This window comes from Pogona vitticeps, chromosome 1, assembly GCF_051106095.1.
Source record: "Pogona vitticeps strain Pit_001003342236 chromosome 1, PviZW2.1, whole genome shotgun sequence".
Classification (NCBI taxonomy): domain Eukaryota; kingdom Metazoa; phylum Chordata; class Lepidosauria; order Squamata; family Agamidae; genus Pogona; species Pogona vitticeps.
This window is the reverse complement of record NC_135783.1, coordinates 255,937,240-255,956,111: the sequence shown is the minus strand read 5'-3', so window position 1 is coordinate 255,956,111 and position 18,872 is coordinate 255,937,240. Positions and strand designations below refer to the sequence as shown.

The 18,872-nt window shown below is 38.6% G+C and overlaps 1 protein-coding gene and 1 long non-coding RNA gene across 2 annotated transcripts in view; one reads left to right on the top strand and one right to left on the bottom strand.

The window, feature by feature from the left end:
• The window catches only part of MOB2 (MOB kinase activator 2), a 152,928-nt gene that overhangs the window by 32,937 nt on the left and 101,119 nt on the right, over positions 1–18,872 (top strand). The gene's annotated exons all lie outside the window — the stretch shown is intronic.
• LOC144586053 (uncharacterized) overlaps positions 2,130–18,872 on the bottom strand; it is a 27,586-nt gene continuing 10,843 nt past the window's right edge. Inside the window, exon 2 of the long non-coding RNA XR_013540761.1 lies at positions 2,130–2,989. This is a non-coding gene — a long non-coding RNA (uncharacterized LOC144586053). The remainder of the gene's footprint in view (positions 2,990–18,872) is intronic.

Here is an 18,872-nt window from a genome sequence, read left to right as displayed (position 1 = left end):
ATACTGGAATTGCTGAGTGGGGCTGTTAATGGTAGGACTTTTTGGAACTGATAGAACTTCTTAGAGGTCCCATAAGTCAGAAGTGACTTGACAGCTCATTAAAAACAAAAACAAAAACAACAGTAATTTCAGGCATCTTAAAAAGGAGCAGAAGGCAAAAGACTGTAGTTATTATCAAGCTATGATGTTAGCCTTTTGAAACAAAGGAAATAAGAATATTTGCTTTACAATATATTTTTAAAGACTTCTTACCATACAGTAGGACCCCATGTCTGTGGGATTGGTATCTGCGGTTTGACGCTGCCCTCTCTATAACATACAAGGATGACCCCTTGTGGCCTTTGTCCCATCCCCTTGTATGTTGTATATACTTTAGGGTTCCCCTCATGTCCACAGTTTCAAGCATCAATGGTAGAGCGTGGTACTGATCCCTGCAGATACAGCGGTCCTAATGTAGCTTCTTTGATTGCAAAGCATCTGTGGTTTTGTCCTTGTTTTTCTTATGATTTGCACATTTGTTAATGTCATAAAGACAAAAGTTTTAACTATTCTAGTAAAAATAAGGACTTAAGAAGGACTCGAGGCATTGAGATTAATAATAGTTATATGCTGCCAAGCTGCTTATAACTTATGGTGACTCTTCTAGTATATTCTTAGTATAAAGTGCTCAGAAGTGGTTTGCCAGTCCCTCTTCTGGTAGCACTATGGGACTGTTCAACTTGGCCAAGGTGGCAGAATAATTAACCTTATTAATTGCAAATGTTCCAGATAACTTCAACCACTCCCTCTTTCAGGAGGTACAATGGGGATTTGAACTTCCAGACTCTGGTTCTGCAGCCCAATGCTCTTAACTCAGTGATCTAAGCCGGTGTTCCCCAACCTTTTCCGGTCCGTGGACCGACTGGGGAAGGCGGGGCACCCCCCCCGCTCACGCACATGCGCAGACAAGTGCTCTCTCTTGCACGGGCGGGCGCGTGCCTGCACAAGCGCCACACCACCATTTGTGCATGCACGCGGGCCCGCATGAGCGCGCGTCGCCATTTGTGCATGCACACGACTCATGCACATGCGCAAACAGCATGCGCTCATGCAGGCGCATGTGCAATGGTGTGGCACTCGTGCAGGCGAGCCGGAGCGCGCGCACAGGCGCAAATGGGTGGCACAGGGGTGAGTGCGCACGGGGGCGGGGGAAGGTCTCTCTCGGCGGCCCCATCTGGCCCAGGCCAGGGACCGGGACCAGACCGGGGGTTGGGGATCGCTGATCTAAGCCAACTCATGCATTCGGATCAGCTACAGGTTAATACTGTCTCCAGGACAAGGAATAGGAAGATGTACAAGTTATCACATAATGAATATAGAGTGTTTGAATTCCTTATAAAGGTGAGGCACTTTTGCTTGTCAGGACTAAAATCCACCTTCAAATTTTGGACCTTGATTAGTACTGGCAAATTAGTTCATAACAATAAAAAGGAACTTTCTGCTACTGTCTTGTAAGTAGGAGGACAGATCATAAATGGTCATGGAATTATTTCATAAATTGACTGGGAAGGAAATGTGGTCATTCTTGTTCTGACTATCTTGTGTTTGCCAGTTGCTTCACACTTAAACCTTATTATATTTTACGCGCTTTACACCTAAACCTGATTATATTTTAAGCTTTAAATGGCTGTTTAGCTTTCATTTTGCTGTATGGTGGTCATATAGTCCTGGGGTGCACTTTGGAGATTTATATAAATACAAATTAGTTGAGATTCAGCCCAGTAATGTGAGAACAACTGAAAGTAAATGTCTCTAATGGATGGTCCTGGGAACACTCTCATTGTTTTTTGTTTCAACCAACTTCACAGCAAACTCCCAAAATTTTCTTTTAAAGTCAAAGGATTTTAAGAAGTGCAATTAGCAATAGAAGACTCTTTAAAGTAATTTTGATTTGCTGGCTAACTTGGTAGTCACTACATAATACTGTACTTTGATAATATACATTTCACTCAAAAGAAAAAAATGAACTGAATGGGAGTGTGGATATTATCTGGTTCTGATGTTAAATGTTCTGATCACTTGGAATCAGCAGTAGTTACTTCTTTCTTTACTGATTTGCACATAGATAGCAAAAGTCTTTTTTCCTCCTCTTGCAATACTTACATTTTTCTGAACACTGTAGAGGAGATGGTATGACCCAAATATGCCTTTTGGTAGAAGCACAGGTTCCTCCAGAAGTTTTTAAACAGAGATTGAATAGCTATATTTAGGGGTGCTTTATCCTTCAACAACACCTTCTTGTTCTAGTAGTCACCCATCTAGTCTTTCAGAGTACAGTAGTGCCTCACTAGACAGTTACCCCGCATGACAGTTTTTTCGCTAGACATTGACTTTTTGCGATCGCTATAGTGATTCGCAAAACAGTGATTCCTATGGGGGAATTTCGCTGGACAGTGTTTGGTCCCTGCTTCACAAACCAATTTTCGCTAGACAACGATTTTGACAGCTCCCTCCGTGCTCGCAAAACAGGTGTTTTCGGGACCTAAGCGATTTAAACAACTGATCGGCGGTTTGCAAAGCGGCTTTCCAAAGGCCAATCTTCGCTAGACAATGATGATTCTTCCCCATTGGAACACACAGGCTTCAATGCATTCCAATGGGGAAATGCTTTTCGCTAGAAGACGATTTCACTAAACAGCGATTTCAGTGGAATGGATTATCATCGTCTAGCGAGGCACCACTGTATATATTAATGGGATGTGGGGGCTGGGGATTGTGAAAGTTGTCACCTCCTACTGATAAAAGGCACTCTTCTGTTCACATAAGGCTTTTGCTGGGCCCAACCCTTTTCATCTGTTGCCCACATACCGTATCTTCTCTAGTGGAGGTTGTTTATTCACAGGATCGTCAAAACTTGGAAGCATCTTGGTGTTGCGTAATGACATCTCTAGTAAAAGGGTTCTTCATAAGCGTTGTTCTGTTAGGTGTTTTGATGGTCATTCCTCTGTTTCTAAAAACACAATGATTTTAGGATGCTTTATTATATGCCCATTTAGTGCACTCTAATTTTGACATGAGTACTTTGAGCCTAAACATGGTGCGTTTTTGAGACATTTTTATCCCTGTTGAAAGAAGATGTTTCAAAATAATAGATGTGGCCTATCTCTTTGCAAAGGTTAGATTAATATTGATGACAAATGCATACACCCCCTTTTTCTCTAAAGAAATAGTAGATGACCTTGACTTTGTGTTGACCTGGGCCAACTCCAGTTGCAGGCTGCAGATCTCCTTGCAGCTCAGCTTTTCACGAACCATACTTTCTTGAATTTGTAACTAGAGACACATGCTCCTCATCTATATTCAAAATGTGTTACTTTAGAATTTGTGGAACATCAGATTCAGAGCAGCTACAGTTGCTTAGGTGCAGAAATGAGAGCAGATAGCTTAGGTGCAGAAATGAGAGCAGATAAGAGATGTAGTTATCTGTAAGAAAGTATTGAGTGGGATTTCTTTCACTCTCTGTTTGAAGGTAACATTAAGACTGCTTTTGATACACTGAAATTACAATAAGGAAGTGACAAGAAGAATTCAGAGATGTGCTGTGGAATGTCATTTTTCTATTATCACTGTTCACACTCTCAATGCTGCTAGGAATGCCACTTTTGGAAATTAAAGAACATGCACTTACAACTCATTAATTTATAAAGTTTGAACCCAACCTTGCCTACAGTCTGTAACTTTCACCTGGAGCCTATCTGCTCTTGACTTGAGGTTTTATTCACTCAGAAAGCCAGTAGTTGTGTTGTGTGAAGATGCATGTGTGGAAAAATAAGAGGAGGAAAATTCCTGTTTATATTGGAGATACATACAACAGTCATATCCAAAATAGATTTTTGCACTTGGTTGATGCTGTCCTTCTCACACAAGGAGGCTGTAGGGTTTTTCATCATTTTTGGATTTCTTTTTGCCTTGTTTTGATAGCATTTTAGGAACGTAAGCCATGATGGATCAGATCAAAGCCTGTTTCATCTAGCGTTGGGAAAGTATCAACAGGATATGAGTGGGGCAGCACTTTCTCTTTCACTTTCTCCAGCACTGCTTTCTGATTATTGAAGGTGATACAGAGTCATGTCTGACTAATAGCCACTAGTGGTCTTAACCTTCATGAATTTATTCAGTTTCCTTGTAAAGTCATGTAGATTCACGGACCCAAAGGATTATAGAATTAGAAAGAACTCCAAGAATGATCTAGTGGAACTTGTACTGATGCAGGAAATTCACAGGCAGAGGATCTATAACAGATAGCCACACAATTTCTGTTTACAAACTTCTGTATAAATTCTTCTTCAGCTGTTTCCTATTTGACTCTGTCTTGGAAAGTCTTTTGTTCCATGGTTTCTACCATGAGAATAGAAAGAGTGCCCTTGGAGACTGAAGTGTTCACAGCCTTTTTTTTTTTTTTTGGAGTATTGTTACTTCTAATGCTATATTTCTGTTCATTTATTCTTTTGCATAAGGACTGATTTATGTATGTAACATGCAGTAAAGCATGACTGCCAAATTATGCCATATGGATTTACTATGCTAAATAAAATTTGTTAGGTGCTGAGTAGAGATGGGGGTATTCGTATTTATACGAATATGAATACCCCCACACAGCTGGAGTTAACAAGGGTCCGGCCTCCGGGGCTGGACTGTCTACTACTGCTGGCTGTGGCCCTGTTCTTCCTTCCAGTATTTCTGGAGTGCTCAGTCAGGTAGCCGCTCATCAGCCTTGCAGGGAGACCGATAATCCCTCCTTCTGCCAGGAGTGGCTAGCTGACCGGGTGCTCCAGAGCGATTGGAAGGAAGAGTGGGGCCATCAGCAGACGCTTGAGTGGATGGTCCAGCTCCGGGGGGGCTGGACTCTCATTAACTCCAACTGTGTGGGGGTATTCGTATTCCTTTACAAATACGAATACCCCTATTTCTAGTGCTGAGCAATTTGAGAAATGTAATTCCTTCTTAATACAGAACTCTTTTTTTTCCAGCAACAAACTAATTTGGAAAAGCAACCACCTCAAATTGTTGAAATTTCCATGTAACTTTCTGGAAATGTCACCCAAGGAAGTAGGCAGTGTCCACAGAAACCTGCATCATAATAAATATTTCAGTCTTTCAAATGCCATAAAACTCTTCATTGTTTTATACAACTAAAATAGTTTCCTAAGAAAGCTCTAAGCTCAAGAGTCTACTGAATTTCATGCTCATGTTGTCCACTATCATCTCTTAACTGGCTTCGGACATTTTGCCCAAAAATAGTAAGTGGAATTCTTGTCATGTATATGCTTTCCTAATTCCACGGGGTCAGTACCAGACTGTTTGCCTGATGGAAGTATTCGCAAAGAAGCATTTTAAGTATTTATTTCAACTGTTTATATGTGTCTTTTCTGAGAGCCATTGTATGGAGGACTGGACATAGATTTGGAAATTCAATGAGGGTTGGCATTGGTAAAATGGTCTTTGACCATTTCATATACAGTACATTAAAAAGTCTTCTAGGCTCACCACAGGTTGAAAGTGAGGCAGTGACACATAGTAACAATGTCCTATTTGTTCAGGCATAACTTACAATTATAAATAAAACACAGTGAAATGTAAAAATAAGGTTCAATACAGACTTGTTTTTTCCTTTTCGTTTTTTCCTTTGAAATCTAGAGCTCCTTTGCTCAGATCAAGATGTTTCTTGGAGAGCCTGGTGGTAGCAATAGGGAGGGAGGAGGCCAGGAGAACTGGAAATCCAGGAGCTGGAGCATAGGCAGCACACCAAGCTGTGCAGTTTCTCTCATCCCCCAGGGCGCTGAGTGTTTGGTGCATGTCAGTCTCCCTGACCCACTCTATAAATAAGATACTCTGTATAATGACTCAGCTGGATACAGTCCTCTTTCTCCTTTGAAACATTCTGATGCTAAGTGCTCTAGATTTTTTAAAAACCTCTTCTTTTCTTTCTTTATTGTACAGAATTGGCTGAGATCTACCATCTTATTTAAAATCTGATTTCATTGTGAAAGGACAATAAAAAGTGTTTGGAAGAAATGACACATCACTTTGGAAACACCAGCAAACCAATAACGGAAGCTGAGGTTAAACCAAATGAGAAGCTATTAATATTTCTTTTGCTTTTTAAATGGTATTTTTCTTCAGTAATTTTTTTTATAGATGAGCACTCATACACAACAGCATAGCTTGTATTTCAACTATCAGGTTTCACTTTTCTTCTCTGCAGTTAATGCAGCAATTTTTAATGCAGCAATTGCCATATGCAAAATGGAAACAGAAGGGCAAAAAGAGTTAGAGATTGGACTTTATTTATTTATTAAAAATATTTATACCTTGCCTTTCTCCACAAGAGGACTCAAGGCAGCTTACAGTATCAAAATAAACAATATAAAAACTGGAAATATTTTTAATTACTTTTTACTGTTTTAAAGTATATCAAAATTCAGATCTTAATTTCCTGTGTGATATAATTATTCAGTAATTTGATATCACTTCTGTGTGCCCATATTTTAAGATTAGAATATAGTCTTGATGCTATAATATAATTCTCATTAAAATTCCAACTTTTACTTTCCATTTGAACTTCAGCATTACCCAGCAGTAATGAGTTTTTTTCTCATTTTGCCAGTAGTTGAATGCAGATTTTCTCCTTGAAAAGTGAAAAGGGGCAGAGGTTAATAGCTGAAATGCTAGTTATAACACTACTGAGGCACTAAAGGTTTCTTTACTGTTTGGAACTATCTATGAATTTCATTTGCTATTTCCAGTTATCTTTATTACCTGGGATGTGTGACATTTTTAACAGCAGAAGTGAGAGCCTTCTTAGCCATCTACTCCTCATCCAGCCCATTATCATTTTGTTGTTCAAGTAAATAACTGTTGAAACTATTAAATGTTGCCTGGGTTTGATAATGGGCTGGGTGAGAGTCAGCAATCTGAAATTAAGCCCAGATAAGATGGAGGTGCTCTTAATTGTAGAAAGTCTGGCTCAGGGAATGGGGTGTACTCTGGTCTGGAAGGACTTGCACTCCTTCTTAGGTTGATGCACAACAGTTTTTTGAATGGTACTCGTGACACTGGATACAGTTCAGGTTTTGGGATATAACATGATATGATCAAGTATTATGTTGAAACTGTAAAAGGAAACAAAGTCAGGTAAAAATCATTCACAATAACTAAATACAGTGGTGCCTCGCTTAAAGGGCGCTCCATTTAGCGACGAAACCGCATAGCGATTACGTTTTTGAGATCGCAAAAGCGATCGCATTGCAATGTTTTAAATGGTTTTTTTTCGCTTTGCGATGATTGGTTCCCTGTTTCGCTTACCGATCATTGCAAAGCGATGATTTTTAACAGCTGATCAGCAGTTCCAAAATGGCCACTGGGTAAAAAAAATGGCCACCCGCTGTGTGTAGGGACGGATTCCTCGCTTAAGAGGCAGCGAAAATGGCCGCCGTGTGGAGGATCTTCACTTTAAGCTGAGTTTTAAGCCCATAGGAACACATTAAACTGGTTTTAATGCATTTCTATGGGCTACCACGAGGTAGCCTCGTGGCACAGTGGTTAAACCGCTGTACTGTAGCTAAAACTGTGCTCACGACCTGGGGTTCAAATCCCAGGTAGCCGGCTCAAGGTTGACTCAGCCTTCTATCCTTCCGAGGTCAGTAAAATGAGTACCCAGCTTGCTGGGGGGGGGGCAATGTGTAGCCTGCATAATTAAATTGTAAACCGCCCAGAGAGTGCTTGAAGTGCTGTGGGGCGGTATATAAGCAGCATGCTTTGCTTTTTTAAAATCGCATAGCGACAAAATCGCTTAGCAGCAATTTTTGCTGCACGGATTAACGTCGCTATGCGAGGCACCACTGTATACTATGTATCCAATGAATTGGGTATACAGTAGCTGGACATCAGTGCAGAGGTTTTCATGACATTTGCAGGAAGGTACTGTATGTCAATTGAGGCCCTAAGAACAGAAATAGCTTGCCAATCACCTGCCAGTTCATTCACATTCAAATATTGTTACACCCCAAGGAAGGTGCTTTTATCCTGCATATCTTATTCACATTAGTGTTCAGTGTTGTATTTGTATCTTTCAAGAAGTGTTAAACTGCTCACTTGTCAATTCTAATTATTTTGACCCTCATGTTTTCTCTACACAGTACACACATGCCGTGGAGCTATATATAGAAAAACAAATAATGCTCGCTTATCTGACATCTTCATTGCCATTTGATCAGGCAACGAATTATACCAATGCAGTCTCAATGTTGCTTGTAGTAAAATAATTCATGTTACAGTAAACAATGGCATTAAATTGTTTTTTTCTGTTCTGATAGCTACTTTTAAGAGATGAAAATATTTAATGCTATAACAGGAAGGGTTATCACATAATTTGCTTGTGAAATGTGGGCAGAAACAAAGGCATACTTACTGCAGGTTATATTTAGAGAATGATAACATTCCAGAGATTTTGTCTCTCAAAAATTGTGTGTGTAGCCTTTCCCTCTATAAAGTGCTAAATGTTTTTTGTTCACTAGGGCAGTGGTTCTTAACCTTTGTTACTCGGATGTTTTTGAACTGCAACTCCCAGAAACCCCAGCCAGCACACTTGGTGGTGAAGGCTTCTGGGAGTTGCAGTCCAAAACTCCTGAGTAACCCAAGGTTAAGAACCAGTGCACTAGGGGGCAATCAATATTAATGCTCATCAGCTAAGTTATAGTTCAAACAAGCATGAAATCTTTTCTAGGATAAAGAAAACTATTCATCTCCAGACTATTCATTTCCAGAAAAATTGGATTTTTTTTGCATTCAAAATTTCTAGAACTTTTACATATCTAATAAAGTGAAGAGTTGGCTGCTGAATGTTTCTCATTGAGGGATTTTGTACTCTGCTAAGAGTGAGGTTTCTAAACTTTAGGAAAATAAAATCCATACTTCCAAAATAGCATATTCATCCATATTTGGCAGTCTTATGAAGTGCAGACTTAATGGTGAAATATTTGAACTTGAATTCAATCATCTTCCTCAGTTGAGTAATATAATGAGGTCCTATTTTGTATTGTAAGGTCACAAAAATTACTAGCATACAATAATTTTTATTAGGCCGTTCATGTCTGTTAATCATTTATGACTTTAAGGAGAAACATCTATGTGTTTCCTGCTTTGCTGCCTGTTTTTTTTTTTTTTTTCAGTTACAAGCTTTTTGGGGTCTATTTGCAGTCCAGTTTTATATACATCAGTACCATTAAAGAGAAATATTCAGGAGCTGTAGAGTGGGTTATTATTAATGCATCAAAACTCTTAATACAAAAACGTGACTCTTTAGTATTTGTTATATACATATATATACACATATATACATATATATACATATGTGTGTGTGTGTGTGTGTGTGTGTGTGTGTGTGTGTGTGTATAAATATATAAACCGTCGTTATGTGTTATATCACTTTTCATTGTGAGTTGAAAATGAAACACCAAGATCATTATATATTTTTGAAACTGTGTACTAGCAATTCTGCATCATTCCTTGATTGTTGTGTGTGGATATATTGGGAATGTGCAAATAAGAAGAATGCCCTTTGTTAAAACATTAAAACAAAAATGCCTACATAATGCAAGGAAGGGTGGGAACAGTTGACACAAATAGCATTTTTAACTTTGGCCTTGATTCCCGAATGTTTGGTTTGCTCACAACTTCCAGTTGGGAAGTTCTTAATGGGATTAAATTCCTTTTCATGGAAGTCCAAATGTTGAACTGTTTTGCAGATGTTACCTACTTAAACTTGAAAATACCACTTTTCAATTAGCATCTATTGTAATGATTATAGTGGACTTGTGGAATTCCAGGGATGCAGTGGAATGGGATCCAGAAGCTGTTTAAATTTAATATTGTTACATTTTGAAGGAATCTGGCAACAAAATTATGCCTCTGTTTTGCTGATACTTATCTTAGTTCTCATAGTTCTCCTTGTATATTTTACAACTTTTTACTTCTCTCTTTTTTGTTATGTTCCTTTGTTTGTGGTTTTCATTCTGTGCCTTTTTGCACAGTGAAATGGAAAGCTATGAAGTGGCAGAATAAGAAGAGTTTGTTGCTCCAAATTAGCATATTCCTTTTTTGACATTTGTCCTCGGAACCCTGAAACATATGTATTTCTCCGAAGTATCTCAGCTACATTTAGAAATAGTCCACATCAGTGGCTCTTATCAAGTTGTATCTAGAAACAGATTGAGAGACTGTGTGTGGTTCCAGTTACATCTAAAAGTCATAGATCTTTCTTGGTGGAATAATTTTGCTGCCCATTAAGCACCTCAAAAACCTACACTCACCCAGAAAGACCTTTGCCTGCCAGGAAACACTGGAACAGTTTCCTTGTTTTTAAAGTAGAAACAAGATGAGGTACTGAAGGCGGTATGGAAAGCTGGCCTGTAGACTTGTGTTTCTAGATTTCTGCCTGGAAAATTCCAGGAGCATTCTGGGAGTTGGAGTCCAAAAAATCCAAAAGTCCAGTCTTTATTCAGCAGTTGTTTCTCTCGCAAGAAACTAGAGAATTAATCAAGGTTTGAATGTATTTCCTTGGTTTGTTGTGAGGGAAATAATATGCATCAGCACATTGCTCACAGTATATAAGCTAGGACTCATATAGATACCTGGCTTATCATGTGGCCAGTGTAACACTTGGGTACCATTATCATACAGTTTAGCTGTATGATAGTTTCCCTGTGTGTATGGTATTAGCTGATGGTGATAACGAGTTTGCTCTTTGGTACAGCTTATAAATTTGCTATAGGTGGTGATCAACTTCTAGTAAGCTTTATCCAGTGAAATAGAGCATTTGCACACCTTTAATACAGTAATCAAATTCCAAAAATTTTAGTACCTATATGGATGAATTTGTGTCCACAGTTTTTCTTTCTTTCAGAGTCTAACAAGGAACTGCAAAACAGTAAAGGGTTTTCTAAATAGTATGTGTATGTCAAAATGAACAAAATATATTATATATAAAGAACTCCATGCTTAATTATCTTGCTTGATTGCTTTCTTTGGGCACTAGAGGGCATCAGTGAACCCAGTAAGTTATAGAGCCGTTGAATAAAAACGGTACAAATAAGTATCTGAGTGTCCTTAAAATTAAATGTAAGTATTTTATTAAAATCTACAGAAGTTGCTCTACAAAAATTCTCTATAAAAGGTTGTTATTTTATTGAAGAATTGAAAACTCTGTGATACAAAGGTTTAAAAATGCACACCTGATCTTTCTTTCTTTGCAAATTATGTCATGATTTTGTGGCATGAGTTTTTGTTTTTTAGGTTTAAGCATGCAACTTTTGAATCTAGTGACACTAAAAAGGCTGGCAAAATGCAAGAGAAACAGGATTAGACAAAATCAGAATTCATTATGTTCGTATATCCTGAAAAGTAAATGCAGTGGAATATTGGCAAATACTGTACAAGTTATTCTATTTCATTATGAGTATTTCAGTAGATTTCTCAACCATCTTGAGCCTGAATAACTTTTGAAGCCCATGAACCCCGGGCACTTCCTGTTCATACCAATAGTATTCAGCATAAGATCTTTGGTACAGCTTACATTTGATACTTTAAAAATTGCAATGTCTGCATTTTTTCACTTGGTATGGCATATATTTCCCACAAGATGGGGTACATTCTCTGTTCTGAAACAAGATTATGTAATTCTTTGTTGGAAAAAGTCTGAAATAGATTGTTGGGAATTTCCGTTTAAAAAAAAGTCTAAATAAAACATAGGCAGTAGAACGTTTTGAAGACAAATTGTTTGGTGTAAGCATTACTGATGTGGGACAGTCACTTTAAAGCAGTTTACTCCAATCTGATGCCTACTTAATGTGTTGTATTAAAGTGCCCATACTCTTGCAACAATCTTACTGCAAGTCTGCATGTGTATTGCTGCTTCTGTAGCAAGAGAATTTAGTCATGGAAATGCAATCTCATGCTCAGTAATAATTGTAGTAATAACAACTGAATTTGTTTGATTCCAGAAGGCATTCATCACAAATACAGAGTTTCTGTTAAACATAGTTTATCTGAGGTTTTAATTTTGAGAACTCACTGAACTTGTTACTGCAAATTACAAAATGGTGTCTTAAGGGAGAATGCTATCAAACCCATTTCTCTTATCCCTGAAATATTGCACCATCATATCATTTTATTTTTCATTATTTTAGTGTGGAAAGGATAATAAGATATAAAGAAAACTATCACCTCCTAGTGCTGGAAGATTCTTTTCTAGACCTCAGAAAAGAATTTTCCAGCACTAGATGATAGTTTTCTGTATATCTTTTGCACATTTCTGTGAAGCTCATGTTCAAGAAGATTCCCTTAAAATAAGGAATTGATATCCTACAGGTGGTGTATTTTTTGGTATGGTAATCAGCTTCATCTGTACTACTGCCATTTTCATTTATCCTTATTGAACTGTGTAGAGCTCAACAATAAAATTCCTTTTTGACAGTTGAGGATTATTTTCTTTTGGGCACTGCTGTAACTGCTATCTGTTATAATTAGCAGGAGGCATCTTACATTCTCGAAGTGGCTCTCTTATTCTTGTACAGGCAATTACACATGTAAAATGAAAGAAAAGAGTAGTTGATTGTGTCCTGTTTGGCCGTACCTAGCCTGAGTACTGGGGGACCTAAATATTACCTCATAATTCACTAAAATAACTGCATTTATACAAGGTGAATGCTTGGAGATTTAAAGCTATTTGCTGTGTGAAATAAAGCATGCAATTAAATCTTGATTTGTTGTTGTTTAGTCATTAAGTTGTGTCCGACTCTTCATGACCCCAAGATTCTCTGTGAATCTTGATAGTAGATATGAAAGTCTGGGCCACTTTTACATAAGGCCTAAGTTGTTTCTGTTAGACAAAATCTGTTTGAATCAATGTTCTTGTTGCAAAGGATGGTCACAACTTATTTGTTGCACCTACTGGGGTAATGCAGTGTGTGTGTGTGGGGTCAAATGGCTGCAACTTAAGAAGTTAGTGTAGGCATTTGCTGTTGTGTTACAGTTCACATGATTCAATGTACTTAAAACCAGTGGGAGTCAACAGAACTTCTTCATTTAACAGAAAGCATACCTGTTCCTGTAGAATCAAACTGAGTAATTCTACTGATTCCATTCAAGGTTCACAATGTTGCATTTCAAAAATAACTCATATTACTTACTAAGTCTTCATCACCAGGTCGCCTTTGTTGTTGCTCTGATCGCTCAGGAAATTGACAATGTTGCACATTACTAATGCATTGTAATACAGAGGAGTAATCTCTGGTTCCCGTTAGTGGTCAGTCTGATTCTGTGCCTCAGAAATAGTTATAAAAATACAGAATGCAAAACCAAAAGAATTGCTACTTATGACAACTGAATGGTGTAAAATCTGAAAAATTCCTGTCGAAATGCCTTTTAAAATGGCTTGGAAAGCAACATTTGAAAGTACCTTTTACTCATTATAGCTAAATAGTAACATCACAATTATTTGTTACATTACTCACTACCCAAAGGAAATGTCTACAGGCAACCACATTAACTTGTGACTAGTTAGCCCCTGGCCTCCCAAAGCTTTCCATTCCATATTCACATAATTCCTGAAGTGCTTCCTTGACTCCAAGGAACAGCTTTTTAAAAGTAGATGGAGCTTGTACAATGGAGCCATTGTTGACTGCAGGGCAAAAGATCCAATAAAAACAGTGCATGATGGTTCATTAGAACCAAGTTGTTGTGTTTGTTGTGGCCTTTCTCATTTGCTTAGATTCTGGTTGTTTTAAAGAAACATAATGCTTTAATTCCTGTTACACAACTCTTAAAGGTGTAAATGGTGATGATGTCACCACTTGACAATGTTAATCCTTAATTCAGTGTAAAACTTCCTATCTCATCCTCCTTTCAGGTTCTAAAGCTCCCTAGGGATTCCTTTTGCCCTGGGAAAGTCTCTGGGAACCCTGGAATTGTGGGGTGGGGTGGGAAATGAGGTTTTAATATTGGAAAATTGCTGCCAGATAACCAGTGACAGGTTTGGATCCAACTGGTGGTAATTTCTGTTATTAAAAGTTTCCCACTGTCTATCCTAAGGCTCCTGAAGACTTCCCTATGGCAAAAGAGATCCCTAGAGAGCTTTGGAACTCCAAGAGGGAATAGGAGGTTTTGAGTTAAATTCAAATAATATTAATGTCTCTAGGTGGTGAGAGCATCACCATTTATCTGCTATAGTGCCAACTGGTTGTCAGCCATTATATAAGAATCTTAATAAGCACGGGATGCGTAAAATATGTGTAGCTGAGATAAGTATTTAAACCTGAACTTAAGGATTCAGGAGAGCTACAGGAGCAAAAAGATTGCTATTGAACCATGGGAAATGGGACACTGCATACTGTCTGCCTGTTGATTCAAAAATAATCGAGCATTTTCAGGATAGCTAAACTTATAATAAGAGCCAGTGCAGTATAAGCAAACAGAGTGTTAGACTAAGACTCAGGAAACCTGGGTCCAAATCCCTGCTCAGCTATAGAAAATCATTGGTTGTTGGCAATGGTAAACCACTCCTTGAACATCTCACATATCTCAAAAACTCTATTATGGTTGCCTTTAAGTCAGAAGTAACTTGATGACAGACAACACAGACTGACTTAAGAATACTTTAAATACTTTTTGTAGTGCAGTTGTCTTCACTTAAATAAAAGTATAATTGTCCTTATCTCACATCAGACTGTGTGTTTGTTATAAGTTTATTTTTATCCCTGTAGCTTGGTGACATTGCCTACATCTTGTGTCATGTAGGTGCCTGACCTCTACAGTATTACAAAATAACTTTCTTCTTCTCTTGTCCCTGCCCTTAAAGCCTTCTATGCATGGGAGGCTGCAGTGGAAGGGGGAGATTGTCCTATCCCAACTCCACTGATAGAGGCAATTCCAGCAGCAGTTGTATTTGTTAAATCCTGGCTATCATTTAAACAAACAAATAAACAAACAGAAGATTCCTAAGTATATCTGTTTAGGTGTGATTGCAGTCTCTTTTTTTCTTTGGACCAAATAGGAGGAGTAGTTCTACTGGTCATGGTGGTGAAGGGAGGCAGTGGTTGGGTTGCATGTTTGGATATATTTCTGGAAAGTGCTGTTAGTTATGTGGCTCAGACCTATATGTCATTTTCTGACAGATACAGCACGGATGTCAGGGCAGTCTAAATGACAGAGGATGACTCTGATACTTAAAGATCATGGTTGTCTAGGAGAGACATTTTTCCTGGTTGGTTTATTCGAAAAGGTTTTGGTCTGATAAATTAAAATAGCAACCCTGACATGGAAGTCCACTGTCTTCCTGGGGTAAGTTGCTAACTGCAGCCCAACTCCCAGATGAGGAGGGATTTTATTTCAAGAGAAACAGCAATAATATGTGGTTAACCTTTGGTCTCTCATTTGTTCATCCAAATGTCTTTTCCTGCAGAAGTCATCAACAATGGCAAACAGAACATTGTATGTATTTCTCTCCATGTGTGAATCTCACAGTTTAGCCTTATATTAGCTGAATAAATTACTGACTATGTATTTCTTTAAAAACTCACCTTAATAATACATCCAAAAGCTAAATTCCTTTGCTTCTTATTATATTCACTTTCTTACAAATCTGACTTAATTTTTAAAACTCATTTATTGTTTATCTACACTATGTAACTCCAGCTATTGCTTTAAAAATTATATCAAAAGTAAATCATACAGATGTGGCTTTCATGATACCCTGTTTCCCTGAGAATAAGACTTACCCTGAAAATAAGCCCTAGTGTGTGTGAAGGAGGAGGATGTGTCAGTGAGCCATCCGTAGTGATTGAGGCTATTGAAGAAGAGAGAGAATGCGAGAAAACAAAGAGAATGTAGGGTTGACAGTTACACCAAAGGCGGGAGAAGTTGAATCCAAAGAAAAGGCAGGAAAGAAAGAGGTTTTTCTGGTGGAAAGGAGGCGAAGCAGGAGTTGACAGTTTGGGAGGAGGATATAAATGAGGAGGGTGTGCGTTGGTTTAGCTCGGTAGTAGCAGAGTATGAGAACAAGAGAACTGAGCACGGAGAAAAGCCTTCGAGAATATAAGAACCCAGGGGCCCTAGAGAGATTTCCCAAATCTAAGAGTTGCTACCAGAACCAGGTGCAGGAGAAGAGAAACCAGTCCAATATGTGACTAGGGAATGGACAGTGATTGTGGCGCCAAGAGAACTAGAACTACAAAGAGAAGCCAAGATCGCGCACAATTGGTTCTACGATTGTCCTGATGAGAGAGGCTGGATTCGTCACTCCTGTTGCGGGACTGTTTGCGCCCTGCGGAGCACTCCTCGTACAACCGACTACAAGGAATGGCGTGGGAAAACTCACCATTGAGTCTCTGGGACTATGGGAAAAGCTTTGGTTCCGTGAGTTATGGCTTGTTGCCCGAGTTAAGGTTGTTTGATCGTATAAGTAATTGCTGGAGGAAGAAGGTGTCAAAAGTGATAGTTTGAAAGTTATTAATACGTCTCCCTTTTTATTTCCCGCGGAAATGGAGGAGCCACCCAGTGAAAATAAAGAACCCATTTACAGTGTGATTTTTTAGAATGCTCGTAATATAAGACCTACCCCTAAAATAAGTCCCAGTTAAGTGAGACCCTACTCTCCACCATTTTGCGGCAATCAGAAGAAGATGGTATTTGCATAAATGTAGATTGTTGTCCATGAAAAAAAATCCCCTGAAAATAAGCCCTAATGTGTTTTTTGGAGCAAAAATTAATATAATACCCTGTCTTATTTTCGAGGAAACATGGTAAAAAGTCTAGAAGTAGCCACTATGAAAGACAGCGACCAAGGAATTTGTTTGTCACTACTGCTGTTTTTTTTCACTAGCACATAACTTAATGCCTTATATTTTCTCTCTGTAGGAGTTTGTAGGCTTAACTGGGTAAGAACAAAATATTTTTAATTTTTTAAAAGTGCTTTTGCTGGAAAAGTCCTGGATTGTCCTCCAAGGGCATTTTAGGCAATTTTGCATCCCAAAGCCCTGGCCTCCCTGCCAGATCTTTTTACATTTAAAAAAATGTTCACAAGAAGAAAGCATTGAGGAATTTTTCTGTTTAAAAACATTCTTTTAGTGAAATCCATTTTTTTCAGTTAACAAAAGATGATCATAGCAACCTTTACAGTATATAACCAGAACATTTAAAATGTTTGTTTAAATATATAAATAAGTGTAATTGGCTACACTCCTCCCATCTTAGCTTCAGTCCCTTGAGAGTATAGCCATGAGATTCCTCAAATCTGAAAAACAGCTCTTGGCCCTGCTGAAATTGCTGACCCCAGCTGCTATACAAGGATATCTGCAAGCCGGATCTGAAGGCCTTAGGAATGGATCTCAACAGATGGGAAACCCTGACATCTGAGCATTCAGCCTGGAGGCAGGCAGTGCATCACGGCCTCTCCCAATTTGAAGAGACCCTTGTCCAGCAGGCCGAGGCAAAGAGGCAGTCCCGGAAGCAGCAAAATCAGGGAGCTGGACAGGGGACAGATTGTACTTGCCTGCAATGTGGAACGGATTGACACTCTCAAATTGGAACACTAGACGCTGTTCCAAGTTCTCCATACAGAGCACGTTACCATAGTCTTTCGAGACTGAAGGATGCCTAATCAAGTCAAGGAAGTCCATAGCAAGAGAAATTAAGTACATTTTTGAAGGCACAATCATAGCATTTTGGAAGATGATGCCTTTTTTCAAGCCCATTTGATGTAGTATGGTTTGTCTTCACTCAGATATCTAATATATTGCAATGCCTGCATTGTGGTGTTCTGTTGAAGATCAACCAGATTGTAATTTCAGAATGTGATGATTAATATATGTTCTTTGTACATGTTTAGCATTGGGGCTTCCATGCATCCATGATTTAATCCCCATGTAGGTATCTTATTTTGAGTCATACAAAGATCACAGTAGCATCATATGGACAATACTGTATTGTTATAAGTGTGGTGGATATGTAGACAGAAGCGTCCGAAATAACTGCTCTGGCCTGTTGCTTCTTAAGCCTATTGTGGTTCAGAGATTTGTGCTATTTTGACATGCAGAAACTTCCTGCAATGGTGTGGATGTAGTTTATATACTGTTATGGAGTGGGGTGTTAGCATACAGCAGCATGCTGTGAGGATTTGGTGTGTCTCTGTGCTTAGATTTCAGAAGCATTTGTGAAACAGTATGCTTTGCCACTAAAGAGCACAACCAATTGTAGCCATGTGGCAATAATGAAGTCTTACTAAATAACCCTTCTGAAGACCTCACTGTAATATTGAGTGAAAAGTATGAGTATAATGTGACAGTTCTTCTCTGGTCCATTTAACTTCCCTTTATAGTAGTCACCTCCTAGTTGTGTGCTTGGGTCTGTGATCGAGAGATTGACAAATTCTTCAAAATGGATTGCTGTTTACATAATCAGGCAAAAGTTTGACATGTGATCGACAAGCGGATAACATGCTCCTACTATAGGAAAAACTGTGTGCATGAAAAGTTTACAGCGTGAATACAGTATCTTGTTATCCATTCATATTTTGAAAGCATTGTTCTGATGAGATTAGACATGTATTTGTTGACATTTTAAAATATGGGATTGCATATTTGCCTTTAGAATTGTTAGCTGAATTGTTAGCTGACCAAGTAATGTTGATTTTTCTGTCTACTTGCCATTGAAAAAAATGAGCTTGCTCCATTGCGTGGATTTGATCTTACAACGGCTGGTCTTCTGACCTTGCAGCACAGAGGCTTCTGTGGTTTAACCCGCAGCGCTGCCACGTCCCTGTTGACTATAACATTAGCAGT